General features: G+C 40.8%; 1 long non-coding RNA gene across 3 annotated transcripts in view; it reads right to left on the bottom strand.

The window, feature by feature from the left end:
• LOC138149867 (uncharacterized) overlaps positions 1–12,037 on the bottom strand; it is a 63,645-nt gene that overhangs the window by 43,429 nt on the left and 8,179 nt on the right. Inside the window, exons 3-4 of one of the 3 annotated variants that reach the window (XR_011165447.1) lie at positions 8,239–8,341; positions 5,165–5,445 (exon numbers count right to left, since the gene is read on the bottom strand). This is a non-coding gene — a long non-coding RNA (uncharacterized lncRNA). Of the gene's footprint in view, positions 1–5,164; positions 5,446–8,238; positions 8,342–10,486; positions 11,160–12,037 lie in introns of those variants that run through there. The other 2 variants (XR_011165449.1, XR_011165448.1) reach the window with 2 other exon arrangements.

Here is a 12,037-nt window from a genome sequence, read left to right as displayed (position 1 = left end):
TGGCCAGCCCTCCCCCCATATCTTCTAGCTCTCCATACTCCCGGGCTTCGGAAGAATGTTGAGTGAAGGCTGAACAATGGATTCTGCTTAAGGTCTCTACACACTGAGAAGACCTTCCAGAGCAGCTGCTGTGAGTCATGTTCACTATGATGGTCTGATTTCACACTTAGTCCCCCCATGGATGTTGTGTGTGTTTGTGGGAAGGAGTTAATTTGTTTGGAGAATGTTTTACATTAATCTTTGTTTGGGAGCTAGATTAAAAAATTAGTTTATTTCTAAATTTTATTTTTATTATTTTAATTTTTTTTCAAAAAGCTGGGACAATTTACTTTTTGTCCAGTACAGTTTTCACTTATGATTTCTTGAACTATAGCTCCAAAAAACAAAAAAAGACTTTAAAAAAGCCCTTTTTGATTCAAATGGAGCTACTTGACTAAGCTTCTAAGCCCCAAATCCCTGGGACTTTCATTGAATAATAGCCCCCAGCCCAAGTCTCAGGGGCTTATCGTGGTTTAGCAGTTTAAATAGTGATTGTTTTCTGTTGGTCCAGAAACTCTGAGGGCTTTCCCTTCCCAGAAGGATACTTTCTTGATGGCAAACAACCATCTTTTGTCTCAGTTCTTACATAACTCTTAGTCATTGAATGGACGTTGCCTCAGACAAACTGAGACCCTGGAAAGACCTTAATTTAGAAATGCCAAGGTCACCTACTGCATCCTGGGCCATCCTCAGTGGTTTTGATGCTGAACTTGGATGACTCCAGAGGAGAGAGTGAGGATGATGACTTTGTGAATGTCTGCCTCACTTAAATCCAATTCAAAAGCAAGTCACGACACCAGCCTCTGGACATCAGTGGTCCTCTTAGAGAGAAGGAGAACAGCGCAGGAGCGCCACAGACTGAGATCCTCCAGCTTGCTTTGCACTGCGCCAGCTCCTTCCTCTCGCTTCCAACCAGGACCATCCTTGATGCTTATTGTATTAATCTGACTTTGCCTGTACAGAGACTGCTGAAGAAAGAGCACAGTATCACTTTACCCCACGTCCTCAACTCCTTTGAAACATATCTGTCTATAATACCCGTGGGTGCATAGGAAGAAAACCTGTTCTTTCTCTAGATGCACTGTAATGTTTTCAAACATTATTTTACTTTGATCAAGTTATAAATTTACAGTTCCGAGCACGAGACGGCATTTGGAGATGAAAGGCATTGTCTTGCATCATTCAGGTATACACAGAGTATTTAGAGCAAAAATGATCAGATTATTAGGAATGGTTGCTCTCTTTGGCTAAGTTTTATTACCATGATTCATAACAGGTGCAAATGAAAGTACTAAGAAATGATACTAGCAATAGAAACATTTGTATTTTTTTTTCCAAAAACCATTTCTTTCGGAGAGGCTAGGTGGCGCAGTGAATAGAGCACTGGACCTGGAGTCAGGAGGACCTGAGTTCAAATCCAGCCTCAGACACTTCACACACACACACACACACACACACACACACACACACACACACACACTAGCCCTGTGACCTTGGGCAAGTCACTTAACCCCAGGTGAAACTCAGAAACTCCTTTTGTGTGCTAGACAAGGATTCTGCTTGTCAAAGCTTCTGTGTCCTAAGAGCATAATTTTACATGTAAGAAGAATCTTCAGTTTGTTTGACAAAATAACCACTTATGTTCTTTTTTTGTTTTTAAGCAATTGGGGTTAAGTAACTTGCTCAAGGTTACACGGCCAGGTGTTTCTGGGTGGGTAATAAGTGTCTGAGCCCGGGATTCGATCCACATGTCATCCTGACACTGGGGCCGGTGCTCTTACTCGCTGTGCTACCTGGCCACCCCCACTTATGTTCTTAATGGAAACTGGATAGTACACACTAGTATTTTTAAAAAATGTTTGCCGTATGTCCTTCTTGTGCTTATTGGTGAGCCAGACAATGAATTTGCTCTCTAGGAAACAAGCCCGCTGCATCATATATGCCAAACCACTTAAATGATCTCATCAATGTGCCTATTCCCTCCATTGGTGCAAATCACAATCCAACCAAACCCATTTGTCCTGATCAACTCTTGTTCATTTCTTCCCATAAATTCTCTATGGGACCTGGGTTTTCTTTTTAACATAGTAGAAACTTTCTTTAGGCAAGTAGGTGGCATGGTTGGGGCAGCTAGGTGGTACAGTGGATAGGATTCCAGGCCTGGAGTCAGGAAGACCCAGTTTCTCTGAGCTCAAATCTGACCTCAGACTCTTACTATTTCTGTGACCCCTGGACAAGTCACTTAACCCTGTTTACCTCAGTTTCCTCATCTGTCAAATGAGCTGGAGAAGGAAATGGTAAACCTCTCTAGTATCTTTGCCAGGAAAAGCTCAAATTGGATCACAAGGAGTCAGACACAGCTGAAAACCATTTGATAACAGCAACAGCTGTCACAGTGGATAAAATGCTGAATTTGGAGTCAGGAAGACCTGAATTTGAATGCCACCTCATACCCTTACTAGCTGTGTTATCCTGGACAAGTTACGTAATCCGTCTTGGCCTCAGTATACTTTTTCTTTTCTTTCTTTCCTTCCTTCCTTCCTTCCTTCCTTCCTTCCTTCCTTCCTTCCTTCCTTCCTTCCTTCCTTCCTTCCTTCCTCCCTACTTTCCTTCCTTCCTCCCTTCCTTCCTTCCTTCCTTCCTTCCTTCCTTCCTTCCTTCCTTCTTTCCTTTCTTCCTTCCTTCCTTCCTTCCTTCCTTCCTTCCTTTCTTTCTTCCTTCCTTCCTTTCTTTCCCTCTTTCTTTTCTTCCTTCCTTCCGTCCTTCCTTCCTTCCTTTTTTTCTTTCTCTTTCTTTCTTTCTTTCTTTCTTTCTTTCTTTCTTTCTTTCTTTCTTTCTTTCTTTCTTTCTTTCTTTCTTTCTTTCTTTCTTCCTTCCTTCCTTTCTTTCTTCTTTCTTCCTTCCTTCCTTCCTTCCTTCCTTCCTTCCTTCCTTCCTTCCTTCCTTCCTTCCTTCCTTCCTTCCTTCCTTCCTTTCTGACAATTGGGATTAAGTGACTTGCCCAGGATCACACAGCTAGTAAGTGTCTGAGTCTAGATTTGAACTCAGGTCCTTCTGACTTCAGGGCCATAGTTGTTTGTAAAATAAGGAAAATAGTAGTACCAACCTCACAAGGTTTTTGTGAGGATGATTTGAGATTACACATGTAAAAGCATTTTGCAAATCTTAAAACACTACATCAATGTTACCTATTGTTGTTACTGTCTCCTGACATCTTGAAGGTACCAGTGGAGCACATAGACTGCCCATAAGTTTATTCCTAACTCTGATTCTCAGTGTGTGGCATCTTATTCATATGCGTGATTCAAGTCCTCATTGTCCTCTGGGTGGTACTGATTTTCAGTACTTCAGAGATTTACTGTTCCATGTCTTACAATCATATGACAGCATTGATTCTGCAGTGATGTTAGCAGGGTGGTAGCAGAGGAAGGCAGAGGGTTCAGAATTTATGTCTAACATCTCTCTCTCCCCCCCTCTCTCTTTTTCCCTCCTCTCCCTCCCTCTCTGTATAAATTATGCACTCATATATTTATATATCTTATATACATATATGCATATATATGTATATGTGGGTACATATATACATTATATACATATACGTGTGTGTGTATGTATGTATGGAGAGAGACAGAGACAGAGAGAGTACTATCTCCAGGCTAGATTCTTTTTTTACACAAAACCTTTTTGATGACAAATCCTGAAAACTTAAAACCCCAAATACAGGTCCTGTTATATAAAAAGTCATGGAAAATAGTAGGAACATTAGACTGGGAGTTGGGAAAATGATCTTATGTTTCTTTGGAATCATTCTTGAAGGATGTTTTGGGCATTCTTTGGTAGCTTTTAAATATTTACTTTGAAATATTGGCATGCAAGTGGATGACCACTCATTAAGGGTGTTGTACTTAGCTGTGTGCTGGACTAAGTGACCCTTGAGGTCCCTTCAAACTCTGAGACTCTGTGAGGTAGAAAGAGGAGGGATGTTTATCAAATTCGTCAGCAGAAGAAATCCTCATAAAAACACGATTGTGAACATTGTCTATGTAAGTGACAGCAAAAGTCACAGAATTGGACCTTTTAAAATCATCACATGTAGTTTTGTTAAAAAAAGTTGGAAATAGCTATATCCAAGGTATATGGACAGCACATCATCTCCTCATATTTTATTAATTAGTAGAGAGGTAGGAGCAGCTAGATGACTCAGTGAATAGAGTGACAGCTCTCTAGTCAGGAAGGCCTGAGTTCAAATCTGGCCTCAGACACTTACTAGCTGTGTGACCCTGGGCAAGTCACTTAATCTTGTTTGCCTCAGTTTTTTTATCTGTCAAATGATCCAGAGAAGGAAATGGCAAACCACTCTAGTATCTTTGCCAGGAAAACCCCAAATGGGGTCACGAAGAGTCAGACACAACTGAACAACAACAGAGTTAGTATTTTAACAGGATGCTCCTTGGAAATAGCCTCAAAGTCTTACTTGAAAATCCAAGAATGTGGCTACATTCTAGGGCTGTCAAAAATCTTTTAGCCCTAGTTTTACAGTTGGGTTAAAAAAACTGATCGACACCTTGATTTGTATACATGTTCCTATTTTATTGGTGCAAACTGGCCTTATCAGTGTCAGCGATGACAGCAATGGTTGGTGATGAGGAATGAACCATCTGATTGCAGGCGTCAGCATGAAGCAAGCAAACGTAGCTTTACAATCCTAGACTAAGTTTTAGCTTGCGTGGTCAGCTGTCCTGTGAGTATTCATGCACACGGCATTTTTATTCCATTCTTTGAAATTTTCTTTACTTATCCTGGTTTGCTTCATGTCTAGAACAGCACTTAGATAAATCCATTTATAGGCATCAAATTGACCAACTCATAGGTGGCACAGTGGATAGAATGCTGGGCCTGGAGTCAGGAAGAATCATCTTCCAGAGTTCAAATCCAGCTTCAGACATTTAATAGCTGTGTGAGCCTGGGCAAGTCACTTAACACTGTTCGCCTCAGTTTCCTCATCTGTCAAATAATCTAGAGAAAGAAATGGCAAACTACTCCAGTATCGTTGCCAAGAAAACCCCAAACAGAGTTACAAAAAGTCAGACACGACTGAAAACAGCTCAAAAACACTCATTCATTCATTTATTCATTCTTAGGATGGCAAGGATTTTTCCACACAATTTTTGAGATCGAATTTCCCATTTGGAACAGCCTATGGCAATACCCACCTGATAAACTGGAGTTTAAAGGTTGTTATGGCATGGACAAGTCAGCTAAGAGGATGGATGTGCAACAAACCAAATGGGAAGAGATATTGCTGGCTGGCTGGCTGCCAGACCATCCACAGAGAGTGTTCCCAGAAACCCTGCTGGCTCCAGATCTGAGGGAGGGGATGCCATTGGGCAGCAGCGATCCTAGGGACTGTTAAAAGCAAGGCAAAAGCTTAGCCCCAAGTGAATGTGGCCATCACCTCTCTTAAACTACTAAAAGTGACTAGTTGTTTCTTTCAAATATATCAAGAGGACTTAAAACGAGTCTATGTTTGTTTGTTTTTTTCAGTTCCTCAGGTTCATGATTAAAAGTTCAGAGGAATCTTAGAGCAAAACAACTCAAAATTTCTTACTGTACAGATGAGGAAACTGAGGTCCATAAAGGTCAAACCACTTATCCAAGTTCATATGGGTAATAAATGGCTGGAACATGAGCCCAGGTCTTCTGACTTGAAATGCACCACTGTTTCCACAGTAACACACCAATTCCCATATCTAGTAATTGCCAGTTTTCTCTTTTAGGTGTTTCAGATTTCCCATCGTCTTGATACAGGGTCTCCTCTATAGCTTGGCAATATTGTATGTTATGATTACTTTATGGGACCTTAGTCCTTAGCCTCCACTACAGTTGTGAATGGAGAATAACAGGCATGTTCAAATAAATTGATAATGTCTATTTTAAGAGCCCAGGACCTAATCTGGCTCATCGAAGTCATCGCTTTTTCTTATGATTTTTTTTGAGAGCATAATTTTGGAATTACGTCCAACACTGACATCGAGAGAAGTAATATTATTTAAGATCCCAATTGACTTTTCTTCTTAAAAACACGTCACTTTACGTTGAAGCATTACCCAATTTATCAAAGTCTGAATTAACAAAGTAGATCAATTGAGTGATAATTATTCATATTGGGGAAAGATTTCTTGATTTGCGGTCTTTAGAGGCTCTTTATGTAACTCTTTTGTATAGTTTCTCTCTGTATTTATATAACTCTGGTTTTCTGAGTGCTTTACAAATATTGTCTCATTTGATTCTCATAAGTAGGTGAAGTAGGGAGGCACTATTATTATCCCCATTTTTAGTTGAGGAAACAGAGGCAATAGCATAGGATTACACAGCTAGTTAGTATCTGAGGCAAGATATGAACTCAGGTCTTCAGGACTCGAAGTCCAATGCTGTATCCACATATAAATTATGTATGCATGTATGTACACACATATGTAAACACACATGTATGTGTGTATAGAGAGATATACATAGACATATCCACACATACATATATACTTATATATACCATACATACACAAATATAATACTCCATAGTTGCCTTTCAAAAAGGAATTCCCTTAAATTTATAAGTCAAGACTTGCCTTTAAGTGTCTATGTGTTATGTCATAGAATAGTAAATAACCTACTTGTTAATGCTTTATGATTCACCTGACAACTTTTCAGAAACACATCAATTTTCTTTTTAATTTTTTGATTTTTTTGTTCTTAAATCTCTTCATTTCCCAGTATATCCTTCCTTTCTCCTTCCCCCCAAAGAGTCAGCCCTCGTAACAGGTAATTTTTAAAAAACCCCAATAGTTCAGCAAAAGTAACTAACTCATCCACCAAGTCCTTTGAGTAGGGTCTGGTTCGGTCATCCTGATCTGTATCTCACCACTGGATCCAGATAGCTCTGGAGGAGAAAGTGAGGCTGGTGACAGCACAACCCTCCCTCACTTAAATCCAATTCACTTTCCTGATGTCATGGACCTCTTTGAGAGCAAAGGACAAACAACATCAGCAGAACAAGGTACATATTCCTTTTAGTGGTATCTAGTGATGGAGAAGACCGTCTTTGGATCTGAGCTCCACTGATCCCATTTTTTTTCCCTAATGTTACTTCTTTAAAGAGTGAAATATTCTTCCCTTCCTATTAGGTAAAAGGCAGAGAAGGAAAGACCTAGAATTCACCATCTATTAGTCAAGAGGTCAGAGTTCCTATGGAGATTAGATGAGAGTAGACTTGTAGACTAAGACGTGTACTAGCCCAGAGATCAAAGTCTGGGTCCTGCTTAGGCAAGAATGGGGATCATTGGGACTGGGCCAAAAGCAATGGGCTATCTCTCTCTGTTACAGAGATGCACAACTATGGGTGTGGAATATTGCATGCACTATTAGACATGGTCTGTTTTTTCTTTTAAAATCTTTGTCACAAGAGATTGCTTTCTGGGCATGGGGTGGGGATGGGGGATAATGTAGCAGCAAGCACCCCAGCGTCCCCAGGGTGGCTGCCAACACAGGTTCTTGGATCTGCTTTGATAAAGGAAAGCAACTCAAAATGGGTTAACAAGCTTACTTTAATCAGTCAGATATGCATCATTCACCTCCTTCAGGGGAAAGAGGTCAGCACCCCAAACTTCAGAGTATACAGGCAGAATTATCAAAATAGAAACAGATCAAGTAGACAGCTTTGCAAACTGTCCAATCATTACATCCATACCAAATCAACATCTGGGTTTTTCAAAGCTGGGGGGCTCTGGACAACGGCTTTCCAGAATCCATATCAAATCACAGAACACTTCTCAAAGTGAGCCCCCAAAACAAAGCTACACATCAGGACTTATATAGCCTTCTCTTGGCTCAGAGAATGCAACAACCTTCTGGACCCACTGGCCAATCAAAAAGTATCTACTGAAAAATCAGCCTCCCACCCCAGGCTCCAGGTGCACTTTAGCCTAGGGGCAGGGAAGATCTTTAAATTTACATTCCCATTACAGATAAGACATAGATTCAGAAATGAATGTATTGTAAAAAAGTGTATCAATTAAAGAAAAAAAGCAAAAGCAAGGTGGTAGGATACAAAGTGGTTTTGAATTCAGTTCAGTACAGCACAAGGTCCAAGGATCTGTTCAGCTCCCCTCAGTGAAAGGCCCAGACCAATGACTCAACACTTACTATTATCTGACTGCTTGCCTCAGGCTCCAGGTGTCTCCAATCAGCCAACTGACAACTGCTGATCCCGTTTCTGCAGAGGATTTGGGGTCCTGTTTGCCCAATTCTGTTTGGACATGAAGCAAAAAGTCTGCTCAGACCCACAGTGGGTACACGTACACTCAGATGATACCCCACTTATGCCTGTGAGAGTTTCTGTGAAAAACGGTGATAGAAGCAAATCCTGAGCTAATTTCAGAATCCGTCTCCACACGTACAAGCAGTGTGTGCTGGTTAGGGTTTCCTCAGAAATGGGATGGGGACCTTTGCCTTCCATACACCCGTCCCCTCCCACAAAAGCATCTCCTATCATTTTACTTTCCTTATGACATCTTCCTGCTTTGCTTCCTTTGAAGTTTGTACATTCATTTGTTAGAGAGGGGAAGTATCCAACTGGGCCATTGTGTGTCTCAAAGGTTATTGGTGTATTTCTTATTTTGGGGGTGGAGGGGGGAAGGCAAGCCAATTGGATACCCAAGTTCCCACAGCTAGTAAGAGTCAAGTGGCTGAGGCAGGATTTGAACTCAGGTCCTCCTGACTCCAGGGCTGGAGCTCTATTCACTCAGTCACCTAGCTGCCCCTAGCTGTGTTTTTACTAACTAGTAAATCATCATGGAACTTAATGGATATTTTTTTCTTATAGCTCCCAAATCAAGTTCCTTTCTCTTTCATACCTGAAGTATGGTGTAAATTATTGAGAGTAAAATTTTAATCTTCACTAACGTAACTTGTGACCACTAGGTGGCACAGTGGATAGAGAACTGGACTTGAAGTGAAGATCTGAGTTCAAATCCTGCCTCAGAAAATTAGTAGCTATGTGACCTGGACAGGTGGTGGAACCTCTCCTTTCTTCAGTTTTCTCATTTGTAAAGTGGGGATCAATAATGGCATGTTCCTCACAGAGTTGTCATGAGGGTCAAATGAGAAAATGTATGTAAAGCACTATATAAACATTAATTATTATTGTGATAGGAAAGGCAAGAAGCCACCAAAGGAGAAGTATCCAGAACCTTTCTTAGCAGATACTTGAGTATCAAGCAGGGAAGATACACATGGAAATGATGGTTTGAACTGCACCAAAAGCAGTAGCCACATTCTAGGCTATGGCTGGTAATTCTGAAATGCCGGCACCGGGCACCATAGCTGTGAAATCCTTCAGTTTTAACTTCAGATTGAACATGACAAAATTTTTGTTATTGTCCAGGGTTGGTGAGCTGAACTGTGTTTGATCCTGGGCATAAAGCCAAGGGTTTCCTCAAACCTCCCACAGGGCACAACTATTTCATAATAAAACACAAGCCTTATCATGTCATGTTGTGACTTTAAAAAGGAACTCTTGAAAAGATTCACTGCAATGCAAGGAGCAAAAGGCTTCCTTTAGAAAGATTCTGTGGTGAAAAATAGTTCATAGTAGAAGGAAACTCCCACATGTTTGGAAGGCAGAAAGCCTTAATAAATACTCTTGACTTGATTTAAATGCTCTCCATTTATCATAGGCTTTTGAGTGATCTACTAAGAGGAAAATATTTTACAGCCCATAAATTTAATTGCTTTTCTGTGCACATATATATAAATATTTTATGTGTATGTATATATATATATATATATATATATATATATATATATATATATAATAAAAGGACCGAAGAAAGGACCATATGTGTGTGTGTGTGTGTGTATAATGAAATTATTGGGAACATAAGTTTCAGGTGCTTTAGACAAACAACTAAGCAGCCGGACATAAGGTTTTCTGATCTCCCTTCTCGGAATCTCTCTCTCTCTGTACATATACATATATGTATACACAGATACATGTGTGTATGTGTGTATATGTATATGTATATATGTGCACACACGCACACACACTTAACTATAGCTCTGGTAGCTGTCCAGCCCAGGACAGGTTTCATGAAGACTTGTGTGATTCCAAGGGGAGGTCTAATTCCATCTCAGCAGGGTTACTGTCAGGGTGCGGTGACCTCAGATACAAGCAGAATTTGCCAAAGGCACAAATGTCACAGACTTGTGAAGCTGACTTATCATTCCCCAGTCCTTTGGTCTGCTCCCTATTCAAGACTCCAAACCACTTGTAGGAAACCAGACGCACAAGACTTTCTCCAGGAATACACGCTATTCAGGGGAACACTGTAGCAGCAAGCACCCCAAGCGTCCTCAGGGTTTGCCGCCCATACAGGTTCTTGGATCTGCTTTGATAAAGGAAAGCAACTCAAAATGGGTTAACAAGCTTACTTTAATCAGTCAGACATATATCGTTTACCTTGTTCAGGAGAAAAGGTCAGCACCCCGAACCTCAAAGCATACAGGCAGAATTACCAAGACAGAAACATCAAGTAGACAGATTTCCAAACTGTCCAACCATTACATCCATACCCAGTCAACATCTGGGTTTCCACATTCTGGGTTTTTCAAAGCCGGTGGGCTCTGGACAATGGCTTCCCAGAATTCAGATCAAATCATAGAACACTTCTCAAAGTGAGTCCCAAAACAAAGCTACACATCAGGGCTTATATAGCCTTCTCCTGGCTCAGAGAATGTAACAACCTTATTGACCCACTGGCCAATCAAAAAGTATCTACTGAAAAACAAGCCTCCCACCCCAGGCTTCAGGTGCACTTTAGCCTAGGGGCAGGGAAGATCTTTAAAATTTACATTCGCATTACAAACACAAAGCCAGGCACATGGAGAAAGTCACCTGTATAAGCAGACTCCGCCAGCAGCCCCCGACAGTCCTCTGTTCCCCACTAGAGCAGATGATTTTAGTGGCTTTCTTGTTGTCTTTCTCAGCAGTCATGAGATCAGGGTTAGTGTAAGGAAAACTGTTCCAGATGTCTGGACCACAGAGCGTACCTGCTTTTACCTCCTCTCTATAAGTAGCATCAGACAGAGAGAGAGCAGAAGTTCTCGTCAGGCTCTCAGTAAGCACTCCTCCCATGAAATTGTCTTATCTCTGAGTTGTGGAGAATAACTTCAGGTATCCCACAGTTTCTTAAAATTCAGACCAAACTTGAATGTCCCTATGCTATAACAGTGACACTTTATCAAACTGTTATGCAAGTGTGAATCAGGAAATAATTAAGGTCCTTGCATAGATAAAAAAAGGGATCATCAAGTCCAGGCACTAAACCTCCTCTTTTCTTCTGGGAGAGCCTTACTCAGAGACTCTTTACTCTTATTTTATTCTTGAAGGAAGAAAACTAGCATTTATTAAACACCTACTAAAAGTGCTAAGCACTTTACCAATATTATCTTATTTAATACTTAGATCTGGGAGGTAGCTACTAATCCTCATTTTATAATTAGGGAAACTGAGGCAAACAACGGTTAAATGATTTGCCCAGGGTCACATAGCTACTAAGCGTCTGAGGCTTCTTTTGTGCTGGGTGACACAGTATATAGAGCATGAGCCTGGAGTCAGGAAGAATCATCTTCCTGAATTCAAATCTGGCTTCAGACACTTAATAGAAATGTGACTCTGGGCCAATCACTTAACCCTGTTTATCTCAGTTTCCTCATCTGCAAAAATACAGTATCTGTGGCAATAAAACCCCAAATGGGGGCAGTTAGGGTGCAATGGATAGATAGGGCAAGGCCTTTGAGTCAGGAAGGCCTGAATTCAAATTTGACCTCAGATACTTACTAGCTGTGTGGTCCTGGGCAAGTTACTTAACTCTGATGAAAGGAAGGAAGGAAGGAAAGAAGGAAGGAAGGAAGGAAGGAAGGAAGGAAGGAAGGAAGGAAGGAA

Source organism: Petaurus breviceps, unplaced genomic scaffold, assembly GCF_028583685.1.
Source record: "Petaurus breviceps papuanus isolate PSGF00001 unplaced genomic scaffold, PetGlider_PUasm1.0 90849, whole genome shotgun sequence".
NCBI classification, from domain to species: Eukaryota; Metazoa; Chordata; class Mammalia; order Diprotodontia; family Petauridae; genus Petaurus; species Petaurus breviceps.
The sequence above is the reverse complement of the archived record's forward strand: the minus strand, read 5'-3'. Positions and strand labels throughout refer to the sequence as shown.